Below are 19480 nucleotides of genomic sequence, written 5' to 3' on the forward strand. Positions count from 1 at the left end.
AAACAGTGGTTCCTGTGGAATGATATACTATGAGGTTAGAGGTCGTAATATAGAGGGTTAGATATTGGCAGAGCACGAAGGAACTACTAACACACCGATTCCAGAGTAGTATCTTTTTTAAACAATAAAGTTAGGAGTAAACATTATACATCAAAACAACATTTGTGCATAGTGTCCCAAGTGACAAAGGGAACCTAAACCTAAGTGACAATGTGAATATTATATACAAGGTTTCCACAGTTTGTACAAGTCTACCATTATCAAAATTATTCCATGTGAACAGCAGCTATATACAATGATATGTGCTGGGAAAATGGTTTCCTTCTTCTGTTTGTCGATGGCGTTTCGACCTTCAAAACAATGTGGGGTCCCTTCAGAACTATTGATGGGACATCTGAATTTATGATTACACAGCCTTGTGAAAATGATGTGCCACACGTGAATAATAGAGGAAAAGGGTTTACTCACATGAGGACATGTTCAGGTACTCAATGTGAGGACAGGCTGTCAATCCAATGGGGTATGTAGGTAAGCCAGAGGGGCTCAATTAATTTTACGCCACAGCCGAAGCGTTGTAGAATCCTTTTGTGGATTAACCGTGACAATGCACTGGGAGTTTCTCTCGGTAGATTAGAAAAGCGGGACAGCGCACCGCGTGTAGATTCAGAAAGAGACACGTTGATCGGGTACAACGATTGTACTCGATCAAGCTGACTGACGAGACTTTTTCTACCCCCTACACTACCCAAACACCAGTGCACTACCCTAAAACGCTACCCCCAGCATGACCCCTACACTACCCAAATACCACTGCACTAACCTAAACCCTAAATCTACCCCCAACACGACCCCCTACACTACTCAAACCACTGCACTACCCTAAACCCTAGAAAAGTAACTCCCACCCCATGCCAATCCCCCTTACCTCTCTCTCCTCATGGTTCCTCTCTCCTGCTTCACGTCATCTGAGGGGCAGTGCATGTCGTTGTGAGGAAACGGATCAGCCTCTGTTTCCTTACAACGACGAGGACCTTCTAATCTTTTTTTAAACCTATGGTCATTTACCGTAGTAATGACTTCAAGATGTAAAATGCATGCGTGGTAATGGATGCGATGTAATGGTATCGCGAAGTAAAAAAGTCGTAACAGCTGTTTACCGAATGAAGCCCTTGTTCTTCAGTGAGTCGCATTTTTGATAAATTAGGAGGAAGGAGTTTTTGTTTTTTTTACAGAAAAGTACATTCCTGGCTGTTGTATTGTGAAAGTGTCTGCGTGGCCTGGCTTCAATTCCAGTGAGATATTGGAAGAGTCTGTTGGGATCTAAAGGAGTTCCATTGTTGGACGGGGCCATCGCGACACGTCATCAGAAAACACAGCTAATGGAAAGCGTCCTCCCTGAAGTGTGGAGCAGTGCTGAGAGGTCAACGAGTGTGCGCCCCAGCGCAGTATGACCGTACCGTGCTTCACTATCTACAGGAGGACATTTACCGCTGCAGCGTGACCCATGTGCCGCCTCCAGCGTACGGGAGGCAAAAGCGGCATCCATCGCAGGTCCTCTTGAAGACAGTTTCAGCACTAATTCTACATTTTGGAACCAGGGCATTTAAGCCTTGTTGTTCCTGCCAGATACAAAGAGTAGATCATGTGTTATTCAGTGCCTCGTTACCTTTTTTGTGGTTAGTGGTGCTTGTCACTTCGCTGACCCGCCTGTGCACCAACTGGGCTCCCCCACCTCATGTGCCATCTGCAGGGCCTCTGCCCTCCGATCACTGGTTTTGGTTTCCAGAGTGGCAACAAACAGTTGCTCTCATAGGACTAGCCTGAACACTTAGATGACAATATTTGAGTGAATCTTTAAGAGAGAGGTGAAGCAAAATTAGATCTCACTCTAGCAAACAATGCAGAATTCATCCAAAATCCTATATTAATAAATCAATGTATGGCTTATATGTAGGCTGTCTGGAATTGGTTTAAAACCGACTCTGACCGATAGTACACTACCGGATCAAAATCAGCTGACTCGGTTTAAACCGAGTGTCACTGATTTGCATATTTGTTGCCCCGTTGTTGCACCATTTGGCCACTTGATGGAGCCAAATCCTTACAATGTGAATGTGAACTTTAAAGAGACTTACTTTGTCTTAATGGGCGTGCAGCGGCTACCCTTTATCTTAAAGGCGCAATAAGACAAATCTGGGGGGGGTGACACGCATTTTGTCTGTCAAGTGATTACGCTCTTAGTGGGAATACAGGCAAGTGATAAACAGAAAGCGCAGCGCATGAACTGACTGGCCCTTCGGAGCTGGGGCTGGTGGAAAGGGGGAGACCCGTGAGCTCGAGCAGAGCAGGCGTCAGGCCATGGTTAACACAGGACGTAATTGTAGCGTGGGGGATCATGGCTGTTAAACAGATCTGGGCGAGGTCATGGCTGTCAGGGAAATCTGGCGGGCGGCGGCAGCGACACTCTAAAGGACAGACACACAGCCATGCATGCATGTGGGGTGGAGGCCTGGCTGTAACCCCAGGCAGCATGGTCACCATATGTCAAGCCTCTGACGAGAGGGCCATGACAGCTGCGCCACACAGTGTGAGCAGCATAGGACCAGGGGCATACCAGGCGCGTCTGTGGCGAGAAGGGTCGGGGTGTTTTATGCCCGAGAAGTGTGGGGCGCGGGCAATAACTGCTGCACCCAGAGGAACAATGGAGTCGGGCACGCACGAGCTGCACGCCGAGCCCCCAGCTCCCCTCGGTGCAAGGGTGAGGCGAACTAATGTACACACCATGCAGCCAGCACACAACCCGCTGCGCTGCCTGTGCGGGGCCACATACGGACTCAGAGGTGACGGGCGGCCTGAGTCCTTAAGCGAGGGCCCCTCACGGGCCCCTTCTGTCCCCCGGAACCAGAGCCTGGTGTGCTGCAGCCCTGCTCCACCCTATGGGGCAATAATAAAAAAATTAAAAAATGAATCTCTCTGATAGCGAAGCAGCCAAACAGGATGCAGGACCGGATGCCGCAGAGGTACATTCTTCGTGAAAGCATTGCCGCTGTGAGCTGGTTGCTCCTCGGAATCCTTGCATTAGCATTCCTGATTAAATCACGCAGTTCCTCATTCCTGCTCCCAGCATGAGGCAAGGCAGTGCTGGGGGTCCCTTTACTATTCACACTCAGGCTAATCCCCCAAACCACACACAGGGGAAATTGTCATGCAAACTACCTGGCTAAACACAGGCTGGGCTCTCCCGGCCCCTCTCTAAACACCGCATTGCTTGCCCTATAATTAGATAAAACCTCCCAGAGGAGAATGCGCCGCTCTGAGATTTACTGTACCCTGAAAGATGAAGAGTCTTTTCCAGGCAGCTCATCACCGGGTTGAATTCTTGGTTTAGGGCTGTTCATTGATTCGGCACCTGTGGTTTTCTTTCTTCTGAGGTCATTTTACATTGAGGTATCACTGAATGCTGTGTTTTCACTGAGTTCAATGAATTCTTTAATTTGAAACACAAAAACAACACTATCCAGCTGTTTCATTCAAAATCGGGAATACTTGAGATTATTGCCGGAGTCTCCCAAAAAAAGTGAACCAGTCATGCACAAGCGCCAGGCATGCACAAGCGTCAGGCGCCAGGCATTCACAAGCGTCAGGCATTCACAAGCGTCAGGCATCAGACATCCACAAGCGTCAGGCATCAAACATCCACAAGCGTCAGGCATCAGACAACCACAAGCGTCAGGCATCAGACATCCACAAGCATCAGGCATCAGACATCCACAAGCGTCAGGCATCAGACAACCACAAGCGTCAGGCATCAGACAACCATAAGTGTCAGGCGTCCACAAGCGTCAGGCGTCCACAAGCGTCAGGCGTCCACAAGCGTCAGGCATCCGACATCCACAAGCATCAGGCATCAGACATCCACAAGCATCAGGCATCAGGCATCCACAAGCATCAGGCATCCACAAGCAACAGACATCCACATGCGTTAAGCATCCACAAGCGTCAGGCATCAGACATACACAAGCATCCACAAGCAACAGATATCCACAAGCATCAGGCATCAGACATACACAAGCATCAGGCATCCACAAGCAACAGATATCCACAAGCAACAGATATCCACAAGCAACAGATATCCACAAGCAACAGATATCCACAAGCAACAGACATCCACAAGCATCAGGCGTCCACAGGCGTCAGGCATCCACAAGCATCCACAAGCGTCAGGCATCCACAAGCAACAGACATCCACAAGCATCATGCGTCAGGCATCCACAGGCGTCAGGCATCCACAGGCGTCGGGCATCCACAGGCGTCGGGCATCCACAGGCGTCAGGCATCCACAAGCGTCAGGCATCCACAAGCGTCAGGCATCCACAAGCGTCAGGCATCCACAAGCGTCAGGCATCCACAAGCGTCAGGCATCCACAAGCACCAGGCATCCACAAGCGTCAGGCATCCACAAGCGTCAGGCATCCACAAGCGTCAGGCACCCACAAGCGTCAGGCACCCACAAGCATCAGGCATCCACAAGCATCACCCATCAGACATCCACAAGCGTCAGGCATCCACAAGCATCACCCATCAGACATCCACAAGCGTCAGGCATCCACAAGCATCACCCATCAGACATCCACAAGCGTCAGGCATCCAAAAAGGGTCTGGCATCCAAAAAGGGTCTGGCATCCAAAAAGGGTCTGGCATGCACAAGCGTCAGGCATGCACAAGCGTCTGGCATGCACAAGCGTCTGGCATGCACAAGCGTCAGGCATCCACAAGCGTCAGGCATCAGGCATCCACAAACATCAGGCATCAGACATCCACAAGCGTCAGCCATCCACAAGCATCAGACATAACAGCTCTTCTGCCGGGCCTTCCTTCCCTGTCCATTCTAGTCTCTGAGCCCACAGCAGAAGGCGTGCAGTGTGTTTTATTTATTTTACTGTCCATTTCAAACTGACTTTGTTGGTGAAAAAAGGATAAACGTCTAACTCGCCCCGACTGGAATCAGACCCCAGATACTTCTTGTTGCACGCAGAAATATGTGCTGGAGTTAACTTGCTGAGGTGCCTTCACTTCATGGCTGGATAGAAAAAAAACTAAGGAGGCAGAGTCAAAATAATGAGCACACTGGTAGTCCGGCTTCTCAGCACTCACTGTGCCTGCCCGCTCAGAAAGCACAAAACTGTCAGGTTTTGTGCCTTTGAAGCCAGAGGCCACATGTCCGCCTCCTTTTGTTTGGTTACAGTGATTAACTTCTGCGAGTAGCATAACACAGGTGCTCGAGGGGACGCATTGAAACGTTGAATTAAAATTGCACACAGTAAATTCCTCGAATACGGGATGTTTACTGTCGCCCTTTATCTATCTATCGCCCCCACTCAATCGCCCTCACTCTATCGCCCTCACTCTATCGCCCTCACTCTATCGCCCTCACTCTATCTATCGCACTCTATCGCCCTCACTCTATCTATCGCACTCACTCTGTCAATCTATCGCATCACCACAGCATCACCACTCAGTGGCACCACTACATCACTATGCGCTAACACACCATCACTGAACGCCACAGCATCACTCGTTCGCCATCACAACATCACTCAGCGCCACCACAGCATCAATCTGTGCAACCATTCAACAACAACTGGTTCAAATATGTCCTCTCAATGTTTCAAGCTTTATTACAAATGTCACAAAAAGATGTTACTATTTCACTTCTGTTCTTGGATTTTCGTCACAATAAAATACACTGAACATAATCTTTACAAAAGTTTAAGCTATTGCCATTATAAATTACAATAACTTTTAAGTATTAATTATTTAAAAAAATTAAAAGCCATTGTTATTTCTTTCAAATTTTTAGTTGTGCATTGGACCACTAGGGCTCGATGTTTGTTCACGTTAAACTCTTTGGTCGCTGCTCGCCTTTCGGGGATGAGTCTAAGGCGGGGTATCGCCCGAGCATGGTGGAATACGCGTGTTGTTCTCTCAAATAAGCGACCTGATTGAATGGTGGACTGCACAGATGTGTGAAATAGCGAGACTAACAGATCATACCACCACATCAGGACACTATGCAATGAGTTTTATAACGCGGCCGGCCCCTTGTGGGTTGTAGGCTTATCGCTGTGTACATGCCATCCCTCATACTGAGTATCCCTACATGGGGATTTACTAATAAAAAGATGTTGAAACAAAAGCCATTGTTATTTGTAATATCAATACATCTAAGTCACGTAAATACAACACATATTGCATTACAAATGCTACAGGTGTCACATTTGCAAAAGTTAAAACTATTGGCATTGTAAATGACAAAGCTATTAATTTAGCTATTTTCAAAACCAACACATAAATAAACAAGCATTTGCAATGTAATAGGTCTCGCATTAGGAAAGTTTGAGCTATTGGTCTTGTAAATGACAATTTTTTTATTTATGTTTTGTTTTTGAAAATAGCTAAATTAATAGCTTTGTCATTTACAATGACTCTTATTACAGGCAAATATGTTTACATTTATTTCTCGCAGACAGGAACGTACACTCGTCCGTCTTTGATGTCCACTGCCAGTGACAGCACGGTGCTATATCCTGTTTTACTAGGAAACATTTGCGGATTACAGCTCGAGGAGGGGCATCTAAGGATACGTGAGTGGTTCCGGAGCGAAGATAACAAGCATTGGCAAGGTCCAGTTTCAGATTGCCGATGTCCGACATTTGTGTCTGCCAATGTGCAGTACGCCTTGGCGGGCTCCTCCTGACCTGAGCAGGGAGGTGGTGGAGGCCTGCTCAGAGAATGGGCAGACCACAGGAGGACTGCTTCTGCTGTGTTTGTGTTCGGAGGGTGGAGACAAATGGTCCGCAGTGAAGTACTGCGCAGGAGGAATAGAGGAGGGTGAAGCTTTGGAGTTCTCGATCTCGCTTTCCCCGCATTTCACCTTGGGTGGGCTGTTAATCTATCGTCCCCCAGGCCCGCTGGGCTCTTTCACCAAATCTCTGGAGGAGGTTGCGGTCCAGGGAGCATTGAGATTTTCCAACTTTCTCATGCTGGGTGACTTGAACATTCACATGGATGACCCTCTGGCATTAGAGGGTTAGAGATCTGGAGGAGGTTTGTGACTTGGCCCACCTTGAGCGTCGGGTCTTTGACTCCACGCATTCGGGGGGCCATTGTCTTGATCTCGTCTATTCCAATTTTAATGTTCAAACTGACCTCCCCTGCCCAGTTACATGGTCCGACCATTCTCAGGTATGTTTCTCCTGGGATATAAATGGCAACCGCATTGCAGCTAGATCGCAGGATGATTTGCGCCCTAAGAAAATTAGTATCCCAACCTTGGCAGCGGCATTGACTGATACTGCTCCTGTTAAGGCCCGGGATTTGGAGGAAGCAGTTGAAAATTTTTCAGCATGGTTACACTCCACGGTTAGCTCACTGCCTGAGGAGAAAGGAAAAAAGTGCCCTAGAACCATCCCTTCACCCCCTTGGTACACTGATCATCTTAAAATACTAAAAATTGGATGTAAGGAACGTGAAAGAACCTGGAGACGGGGGTATTCCCCTGCGGCAAAAGCAGAGCTCAGGATAGCACAAAAAGACTACTATGCAGCAATTAAGGCTGCTAAAGGGGATTATTATGCAGCCAGGATTATTAAGGCCAAAAATAACAGCAAAGACATTTTCTCCATTGTTAAAAGCTTTACGGAAGAAGTAATGTCAGTTCCAACGTCTGCAGGATGGTGTGAGAAACGTTCAACCTATTTTATAGACCAGATCCAAAAAATTCAAGTGAGTCTCAAATCCCCTGAGATAAATGATACTTTGGCATCACAGGGCACTCTGAACTCCCACCCACCCCTCCCTTTGTTTAAAATGCCCTGTAGCACTGAGAGGACCGCTGTGATGTCAAGTTTTTCTATCATAGAGGGATTGGACGTGCTGGCTATTTTAAAAGCATTGAAGTCAGGATCTCCAGTGGATCCGTGTCCCGCAAGGGTCTTGAGTGGCATGGCGGAGGTTGTAGCTCCGATGGTGACTGACTTAGTCAATGAGTCCTTACAATCAGGCTTGGTCCCCCGACAGTGGAAGGAAGCTAAACTTCTCCCGCTAATCAAGAAACCTTCGGCGGACCCGCTACTTCCCTCAAACTAACGCCCTATCTCTTTACTCCCTGCCTTAGCCAAGGTCTGTGAGAAGGCTGCTTTTCGGCAGCTGGAGAGGTTCGTGGAATCATCTGAGGCTCTCCATTCTGCCCAGTCTGGTTTCCGCTCCTCTTTTAGCACCGAGACCGCGCTCGTGGAGGTCACCGAAGCCATTAGGGAATGTCTGTACGGAGGCGGCAGAGCGGCTCTAATTTTATTGGACCTCTCTGCCGCGTTCAACACGGTTCCCCATGTCCAGCTTCTCTCTAGGCTAGAGGAGATTGGCATAACGGGGGTGGCTCTCAGATGGTTAAGATCATTCCTCACAGACAGATGCCAACAAGTTTGGCTTCCCCCCTACCACTCCTCAAGCAGCAGGGTTGAGATAGGCGTGCCTCAGGGGTCGACTTTAAGTCCTCTCCTTTTTAATGTCTATTTGACCCCCTTAATCCACCTGGCAGAAAGGTTGGGTGCGAAAATAATGGCCTACGCCGACGACACCCAGCTTCTCTTCACATGGAATAAGGATAACCTTAATCCAGTGGGTGTCCACCAATGTTTGTCCTCTGTATTTCCCTGGCTTGCTCAGGCAGGCCTCAAATGCAATGAGGACAAATGTGAAATTCTATTGTATGGCCAATTCCCAGCAGACTTTAGGGAATCCATCTGGCCCATTGGATCATCGTGCCCTAGTGGCGATTGTGGGGTGGCAAAGAATTTGGGTGTTTGGTTCGGAGCAGACTTGTGCTTCCGCGATCAAATTTCGAGACTGGCGGGTACTTGTTTTGGCACCCTATCCATTCTCCGGAAGTTCTTCCCCCTTCTCCCCCAAGTGGCTACGGAAGCGGTAGCTAGAGCACTTGAGCTCTCTCGACTGGACTGTGCTCTCTCGACTGGACTACGCAAATGCCCTCTACACCGGCATTCCGGATTTTTTGATCCGGAAATTACAGGTGGTCCAGAACGCGACGGTGAGGCTCTGGTTTAATATCCCTAGGAGACTCAGCGTTCGCAAACAACTTAGAGAGCTCCACTGGCTACCAGTGGCCCAAAGAGTGCGCTTTAAGGCCCTGGTCCTTGTATTTAAAGCCCTACATGGCCCTTGCCCCTCCTATCTTAAGCACAGATTTGCTTTCTACCAGCCGACCCGCCAGCTGCGATCTGCCTCCCTCAGACATGTGGTTATTCCCAGATTCAAGAAAGTTCGACTGGGGGGGGCAGTCTCTGACGGTTCGTGCAGCTCTGCTGTGGAACAACCTAACTGAGGCCTTAAGACACTCGTCAAATCTTGCTAGCTTTAAAAAATTGCTAAAAACTCACTTATTTATGCAGACTATGTAAGCTTTCCCTTGCTCTAGCTGACACCATGACCTTTCATCGCGCCAGGACAGTTTCGACTAACAGCGCGCGCTACAAATAAACATATAACATAACATATAACATAACATAACAGGTCGGCTGATAATGGAACGGAAAGCAATTGATTAAAGCAGCGTGTGTGCACTTGAAGTCAAAGCAGCGCACTTCATAAACATATAAAACGGCATAAGACATGCTGCATTTGGTGGGGGAGGGAGAGAGGCAGGTGCCGAAAAGCAATTTAAAACAAGGCGTCGGGTGAGGGCAGGAAGCTGCCAGATCTGGAAATGCACCATTTCAAACGAGAGACACGGCCTGGCGGCCGTGAAAGTGTAAGTACGGCCGGCCGGCCGGCCGTGAATAATTAGGGGAGGAGGGAGGAGCTGGGGAACAGATGGCTGGCTTTGATGTGCACGCGCTTTTATGTCAATGCGCTTGCGCATTGAGCGTGCTTTTCACGGGCACAGCATGAAATCGCCAGTTTGGTTAAGCTATGGATAAGCCCCTATATTCTCGCAAGCCCTAAAAAATGTGTAATTTACAATAACAATAGCTCAAACTTTCCTAATGCGAGACCTATTGCATTGCAAATGCTTGTTGACACTAGTTGCGCCTCAAGTTTCTTGGTGCACTCGATCTGTCTGTCTACGGCCTTTCGTGGATGTATGGGTCAATTCACAGTTTGGCCTGTTTGGCTTTTGAAATAAAATGCACAAAAACACTGGAAGTAAAACAGATGGCCTTACAGAGCCAGGAAGTGCTTAAAATTAAAACAAACACGAAGAAATACATGCAATTAATTTCTACGCTTTGGAAAAGTGCTGGGTATTCTGTGTAGGCGGGGACTGGAGGACGCACATGGATCTGGTCACCTCTTGTTAGCAGGAGTGCTGACATGGGTTGCTCTGTAACGCAGTGATGATTTCTGGTACCCCAGTATGTCAGGGAACCCCTCTAGCAGGCACTGTACGGGGCTCAAGGGCCTGCAGGGCATCCTATCGTAGCTTCTTGGTTTTTTCATGGTTAAATGACGGGAGAGCCTCAGCAAGTTCTTCTAACCCAAGGCAGGCCCAGGAGTAACAAATCAGTGCCAGATTTTCTGTACTGTACTGACCATGTTAAGGAGTTCCAGTTATAATTGGTGTGTGAATTTTTGCTACATAGCTATCATGAAAATCTGGCATGTATTATTATTAAATTTTTAGGAGGTAGTGTTTTATATAGCGCCAACAAGAGCCGGAGATATCAGAGCGCTTTACATAAGCACCAGTTGCATTGCAACATCTTCTGACCCTGCATCTTCACTCTGCAGATTGCTGGAAGAATGACCAACCCCTCAACCCCCCAAAATTTTTATTAGCCCACAACCTTTTTGAAATGTGGCTCTAGTTGCGCCTCTGCCCATCTCAAAAGAAATGAGTATATTTTTCTGGTTATAGATGGCACTAACCCATGCGCGTATGAATTGAAAGGCACAGCTTTTCATTGTAATTAAAGCAGCATTTGGTGTATTTCAGTGTGAACTGCCCCCACGAGGCTTATAAAACGATTGCTTCATCTTAGCGCGCAAACAATGCTTTCATGACATAACCGCTACCACTAGTCACTATGATTTGGGTACTCAGTTGAACTCCATCATCATTGTCTGACAAACAAAAAGCGCAAATCTGAAAAAATCTTGCTAGTGCTGTAGCAATAATGTAAAATGAAAACAAACAGTAGCGGCCACATGCATCAAAGGATTTTGGAATCGCAAACGGTGCGAATCGGAAAATTCGGCCGTTTGCAGTTCCAAAATCACTTTTTGGTATGCATGAAACTAATCGCAAGTTTTTGCACTTCCTAAAAATGCGTTTGCATTTAAGTAATCGCATGTGTGCGATTCCTTAAATGCAATGCATGATTGTTTAAAAAAATGCGAATTCTTAAATAGGAGGTGCAAATTAACACAAGGTTGACCCTCGTGTTAATTTGCAAACTCTTTCAAAAATGCATTTTTGAAAGTGTCATGTTACACACACACATGTCCTTTGGACATGTGTGTGTGAAACTTGCACTTTAAAAAACATTTCAAGGGTGAAGGGGGGGGTCCTTTGGACCCCCCTCAGCACCCTTGAAATGCATCAACAAATTGCGATTCGCAAAATGCCTTCCCATTGATTCATATGGGCCTTTTGGCCCATAGGAATCAATGGGAAGGTTTTCCTTAATTGAGATTCGCAAAATGTGAATCGCAATTAAGGAAAATTAAGAAAATGCAAAAATATTTGCGAAATGTTAATGCATAGGAATGTCTGACAAAATATCGAGATTCACAATATCGACGTACAAAAATATCGGAGCAAAAATATCGAAATCAAAAATATCGGGTTCCTATACTTAACTAGATATATACACAAATATCGATTTTTTAATATCGATATACAAAAACATCGTTTACTTTTATATCGACTACATTAACATCGGAAAACAAAAATATCGCTATCTACAAAAAATAATGACATTAACTATAATATCGACATCAAAAATATCGTGCACTTCAATATCGGATTATCAGCTATATCGACTTTTTATATGCATCTGTTTGCATAATTAATTAACGTTTTATATGTTTTCACATCTAAATAAACACACAATACTTAAATTAATACTATAGACACACTATTAATTTGTCAAAAATATCCTATTGGTATAATTATATCACCTACACATATAAAAATATTCTATAGTACTTTGTATAATTTTATAATTTGTTTTTGTTTTTCACTTCTATTACAAAGTAATCACAACTGAAATTCAAATATACTAACTAACCAATCACAAACCTAATTTTTTAAATGAACCAATAGCAAAATAATTACTACTGACACTCCCCTATATAAACAATTAAAATCTAAGCACAAACTACTTGCCAAAAGTCACTGAAGGAGATTCATCTCTATCCGAATTGCTGCACAACAACTAGAAGAACCAGACTATCAACCTACTATCACATCTTCTAAGTAAGTAAATAAAATAGAAAATGCATTATTTGCTAATACTACTTACTTACCTGCTAAATACCCAGTGCCCCTTTGCTATTCATACTACTTAACATGCTAAATATTTATATGAAACTATTTTTTTTAGATACAACGAGTACTGAATATTCTACTCAAAATAACTGTGAACAAACCCTAGGAATACAGATTCTAATAACTATGTAAGTAATTTCACATTGATTCATTATGTGCACATAAATCTAAACACAGAAATAATGACTTTTGCCCCACATATTTCTTTTTTTCTGTAGATTCTACTACTGAAAACTGCACTACTAATGAACTAAGGACATCAGTACTATTTCTCCAATACATTTTACTACGTAAGTATTATGCAACTGAAATAAATGTGGAAAAACAATACAAACATTTAGAACTGTTCTAAATATGTTCTATTATATATTGTTTATTTACAGAGCAAACACAACGAATAGATATACAGACATAATACAGAACTCCACATTCTGAATAATACAGATAATAATCACAAAGTAAGTATATTAAAGAACATAATTACCAGATAATCTATTAAAAAACATACCAACATGGTGATTATTCTAATACATATGTTCCTTTTTTATTTAAGGTAACACTACAAACTACTCTCCAGAAGCTGAAGAAACAACTATACTGGCAAAGACCAACCTAAAAAAATATGTAAGTATCTTCACAATGTGAATCATGAAGATACACTTTTGTAGTAGAAATGAGCTCTAACATTGCAAATGTACCGAAACATTAATTAATAATATACTACTTTCATGTTTTTCATAACAGCTACAACAACATCACAAATAAATATCCCCAACTAAAGAAGCAAGCAGCTCCTAATTTTGCTGTAAATTCAAAAACACGTAAGTATAAACATTCCTACTTATCACTGACATAGATTATTTATCACATTTAATTTGACATTAACTATTATATATACATTTTATAGATATACAAAGTACAAAATGACCGAAGGAGCCGAATTTGTGACCAGCCAGAAAGGAAAACTATTACTATGCTACATGGGTTACACTTATACACAAGAAAAGCAATATGGCATGCAAGTTAATTGGAAATGTTGTAAATATTATTCTAACAAGTGCTATGGCAGAGCAACAACTAAAGAAGCTACAGTACTGTATACTAGGGAACACAATCATCCACCTAATGTTACTGAAATAGAAGTTAGAACAGCTTTGGAAAATATAAAAGAAGCTAGTACTGGTTCCCAAAAGCAAACAAATGTCATTTTAAAAGAAGCCATTCCTAAAATCCCAAAAACTGCCACAACTCAAATGCCAAATATCCTCTCCTTAAAAAGAACTATAGCACGAACTAAAAAAGCTACTACTTCTACAACACCATCTCCCAGAACATATCAGGATATAAATTTAACTGCTAACCAAATAATAACTTTAAATAAACAACCATTTATAGTTTACGACAACGAAAACAATGACAAAAGGCTTATAATTTTTGGTACCAGTATGAATTTAGTTAAACTGCAGCAAAGCCAATATTGGATGATGGATGGAACATTTAACATCTGTCCCAAACCATTTTTCCAATTATACACAATACATGGCCTCTACCACAACTGCAACATACCTTTGCTATATGCACTATTACCAAACAAAAATAATTCCACATATATGGAATTAATAAATATAATTAAACAAAAAACTAATGATTTTTCTCCTGAAAGTATCATTCTTGATTTTGAGCAAGCAATGCTCTCAACTATCATAAAAATCCACCCCCATACCTGCATTCAAGGCTGCTATTATCATTTAAACCAGTGTTTATGGAGACACCTTCAAAAAACTACCCTAAGTGTTGAATATGCTACAAACTCATCTTTTGCTTTCCAAATTAAAAAACTCATTGCACTTGCTTATGTACCTGAAACAGACGTAGCTGAACACTACAACATTCTTATAGACAGCCCCTTCTACAAACAAAATGAAGCTAAATTAAGTCCATTTCTCGACTACTTTGAAGACACCTGGGTAGGCAGACTCCACAGATCTGGCCACAGACGAAATCCCAAATTCCTCATACCCTGGTGGAACGTTTACAGAAGTACCCTTAACGGAGATTCAAAAACTAACAATGCAGTGGAAGGTTGGCACAATGCATTTGTACAATCAACTGGCAGAACCAAACCTACTCTAGAACATTTCATTAAATGCCTACAGAAAGAACAGAGCTACCAGGAATTTAGAATGGACCAATCTGTAACTGAACTTGTCCCTAAAACATCAAAGCAAAATAAACAAATGCACAAGTACCTGGAAGAACAAGTTAAACTTTACCCTAGTACAAAAGGCATAGAATACCTAAATATCATTGCCAAAACACTACTCTAATTAATTCCCAAAATGTTATAAAACACTAAAAGTATCACCTAAGTATGGAAAAATATGTAACGTGAGCTTCTAAAGTATTTAATGTATGCAATATATAGAGATATTATTATAATATATGCACACATTAAAACTAAATAACAAGTAAAAAACTATTCCATAATAAAAATAACATTACCCACCCACACAAAATAAGAAAGCAAGGATTTACCAATCATGTTGTCAATCCAATAACCTCCTTGTCCACCAAAGTAATCCAGGTAGTGCCAAATTAACCCCAAAAAAATGTAAAAATACAACTGTTCCAAAATTAAGACATCCACGTTATCCAGAGCCATTGAATAAGCATAAAAAACCCGAAAAATTTGAAAAATAGAAAGAATCGCTCCAGCAAAACCGAAAAATGTAAAGAAGTGTTTGTAAAGCAGTGTTGAATGAAACAAACAAACACTTCCTTTAAAAAAAAACGGAACTTCCGATGTAGCGTACACCTATGACAAAAACATAGAAAACAGACATTCCCACCCACATTAATTAGCTAGTAATTAGGTACAAACATATTAAAATAGATGATTTCACTTGTAGATATACCGTAAAAGACAAAAATTCACTCTATATATAATGAGTTAACTAACTAACACTACGTGTATATACCATAAGTAATTATCTGTTTTCGAAATCTAAAACATACCTCCCTCACATTCAACAACACAAAATATAAGGTCACTAATCTCAAAACATCATTAAAATACACATAAAACATATAAAATAAACCTTACCTGAAGCGACGTGAAGTGTCTCCCAACCGCGATCAGCCCTTCTTCCAAATAACCCAAAACGACCTAACCCGGTTACAAAATAAAGCACCCAAATGCAATAAAATAGTCCCAAGTATAAAATATAATATATATACTTCACTAAATATGCAAAAATGAACATTAAGTTTCTATTATTGTAAAGAAATATTTACTTTAATCCTACAATGATTTGATTAACAAATATGTAAATGAATGTAATAAATACATATTATGAAAAGAATAATATTTATATTAACAATGTATAGAAATATAACTACATTGTCAAAAATTATAATAATAGAAAAATGTGTTAAAAATATGTGACTCACATAATAAATATTTTATGTATTGAAATAAAGTGTAAAAAATACTTTTGTTATTTCTACATTTCTTTATGAAATTACAATATGTAAAAGAGATAATAAATAATATTCATTTTTGTACAAAAAGTATGAAAATAATAATGCTTCTGTATAGTTGCTTATCATTGTGTTTATAAAATATGTTTATAAAACCAAATGTAATAAAAAGAATTTTGTAATGAAATAACATTTTATTTGTGAAACATAAATAAAAATAATGTTTCTACAATCATGTTGTACTATTTGTATCATTATCTTACTATAATGTAACAATCTTATCAGAAATTTTGCACTGTATATTAAATGTGAGTATATGTTGGTGTCTAATAATTTAATTATTACTATACCAAATCCAGCGTACATTAAATTAAAACTGACCCTGAACCCAAAAAATACCCCTTTACCCAAAAACAGAAAACTGACCCTGAACCCTAAAAATACGCCTTTACCCAAAAACCCAAAACTGACCCTGAACCCTAAAAATACCCCTTTACCCAAAAACCCAAAACTGACCCTGAACCCTAAAAATACCCCTTAACCCAAAAACTGAAAACTGACCCTGAACCCAAAAAATACCCCTTTACCCAAAAACTGAAAACTGACCCTGACCCCTAAAAATACCCCTTTACCCAAAAACCCAAAACTGACCCTGAACCCTAAAAATACCCCTTAACCCAAAAACTGAAAACTGATCCTGAACCCAAAAAATACCCCTTTACCCAAAAACTGAAAACTGACCCTGAACCCAAAAAATACCCCTTTACCCAAAAACTAAAAACTGACCCTGAACCCAAAAAATACCCCTTTACCCAAAAACTGAAAACTGACCCTGAACCCTAAAAATACCCCTTTACCCAAAAACTGAAAACTGACCCTGAACCCAAGAAATACCCCTTTACCCAAAAACTGAAAACTGACCCTGAACCCTAAAAATACCCCTTTACCCAAAAACTGAAAACTGACCCTGAACCCAAAAAATACCCCTTTACCCAAAAACTGAAAACTGACCCTGAACCCAAAAAATACCCCTTTACCCAAAAACTGAAAACTGACCCTGAACCCTAAAAATACCCCTTTACCCAAAAACTGAAAACTGACCCTGAACCCAAGAAATACCCCTTTACCCAAAAACCGAAAACTGACCCTGAACCCTAAAAATACCCCTTTACCCAAAAACTGAAAACTGACCCTGAACCCAAAAAATACCCCTTTACCCAAAAACTGAAAACTGACCCTGAACCCAAAAAATACCCCTTTACCCAAAAACTAAAAACTGACCCTGAACCCAAAAAATACCCCTTTACCCAAAAACTGAAAACTGACCCTGAACCCTAAAAATACCCCTTTACCCAAAAACTGAAAACTGACCCTGAAACCCAAGAAATACCCCTTTACCCAAAAACTGAAAAATGACCCTGAACCCTAAAAATACCCCTTTACCCAAAAACTGAAAACTGACCCTGAACTCAAGAAATACCCCTTTACCCAAAAACTGAAAACTGACCCTGAACCCAAGAAATACCCCTTTACCCAAAAACAGAACACTAATCCTGAACCCTAAAAATACCCCTTTAACCAAGAACTGAAAACTGACCCTGAACTCTAACAATACTCCTTTACCCAAAAATAATTATTATTATGTAATTACAAATTAATTATTAATTAATAATAACAATAAAGTTAATATATTTGCACATTAGCTGTAAAGAAATAAATTTAATTATTAATATTATATTTTCCAAAATAATTTACAATAAGTAAAAAATATATATTAAACTAAATGAAGCTAATTAATATAACTCATTTATATTAATTAATTACCAATTAATTATTATTTAAAAATATGTCAAAAATTATATTCATTAATTAACTCATTAATATTAATTAATTAACAATTATTTATTCTTTAAAAATATATTCAAAATTATATTAATTAATTAACTAGTTAATATTAATTCATTACCAAATTATTATTATTATTATTTAATTACCAATTATTTATTATTTAAAATTATGTCCAAAATTATATTAATTAATTAATTAACTAATTAATTATAATTAATTACCAATTATTAATTTTTTACAATTATGTACGATATTATATTAATTAACTAACTAATTAATATTCATTAATTACCAATTAATTATTATATAAAATAATGTACAAAATTATATTAATTAATTAACTAATTAATATTAATTAGTTACCAATTAATTATTAATACATTTTTTTTACAAATATATATTAATTTATTAATTATTTTTAAATTACTTCCCACCCTTATCCCCTATAAACCCAATAACCCGCTCCTAAAACTATATATGTTTTTTAAAAATATTTTTATATTAAATATATTGTAATTTTTTAATATAGACCTTTTTATCAAATTTTTATTTACAATTATTCTATTTTTTCCTACACTATTTATTTTTTCCATTACTACACGATATTTTGTATTGTCGATATTTTGTCATACGATATTATTTTTTTCGATATTTCTACTTACTTACCTATTACGATATTTTTGTATCCGATATATTTGCTTCCCAATATTTTTTACCTTCGATATTGTAACTTCGATATTTTGTCTTTCCGATATTTTTTTTTCGATATTTTGTCTGTGTACCAATGCATAGGTATTTGCGATTTCTAAATTGCGATTCCTTAATTTTCGCAATTTAGGAATCGCAAATACCAACAATGATGCATGTGGGGGTAAGCCACCACTTCTGAATTATGTTGCGAGTTAACGCTAATAATCTAAAGCCCGTCTGCATACATTTGTATGCCTAGTGAATGTGGAGACAATATCCTTCATCTTCAAAATCCCTTCGGCCAGTTGGCGTCACTCACTTTGCGCATTCATTGAAAGTCAAAGATGAATGTTACACCCCATTACTTTCAAACATCACTAGCTACCACTGAGTGACAGAGACGGGATTTTAGTTCACTGAGAAAACTCTACTGAAATCCTGGTATCTTTGGCATAAGCATGAAGCCACTGTCCAGAGAAACATGAAATACGTTCTAGCAGTACCCAAAAACATTCAAGTTAAGAACACATTACAAGATACATCCAGAACCATTTTTTTTTTTTTAAAGTATATCTTTCACCAATTGGTTGGCAGCCTGTTTAGTGGCATCATTTTCTCAATAGTACGCAACAGTTTTTTAAGTGTTTTTTATTGATCCAGTTTGCGCAGAACCACATGCCTCGCAGAATAAAGACGGCAGAAGATAATGTGCTGTAAAACAAAGATTTCATGGTTGAAGAAGTGCGTGGGCAAAAGATGTCCCAATAGTAACTGGGAAGACTGCAAGCCGAATTGCTGAACATCTTGTCACCAAGACCCACTTGAAATTGAAAGAACCACCTAATAGCCTATGCCAGATGTCACTTGCGGAGACAATGACATGCTTCAAAA

General features: G+C 40.6%; 2 protein-coding genes across 2 annotated transcripts in view; both read right to left on the reverse strand.

The window, feature by feature from the left end:
• The window catches only part of LOC144762158 (zinc finger BED domain-containing protein 5-like), a 237153-nt gene that overhangs the window by 204999 nt on the left and 12674 nt on the right, over positions 1–19480 (reverse strand). The window lies entirely within an intron of this gene.
• The window catches only part of LOC144762159 (zinc finger BED domain-containing protein 5-like), an 87340-nt gene that overhangs the window by 583 nt on the left and 67277 nt on the right, over positions 1–19480 (reverse strand). The gene's annotated exons all lie outside the window — the stretch shown is intronic.

Source organism: Lissotriton helveticus, chromosome 6, assembly GCF_964261635.1.
Source record: "Lissotriton helveticus chromosome 6, aLisHel1.1, whole genome shotgun sequence".
NCBI lineage: Eukaryota > Metazoa > Chordata > Amphibia > Caudata > Salamandridae > Lissotriton > Lissotriton helveticus.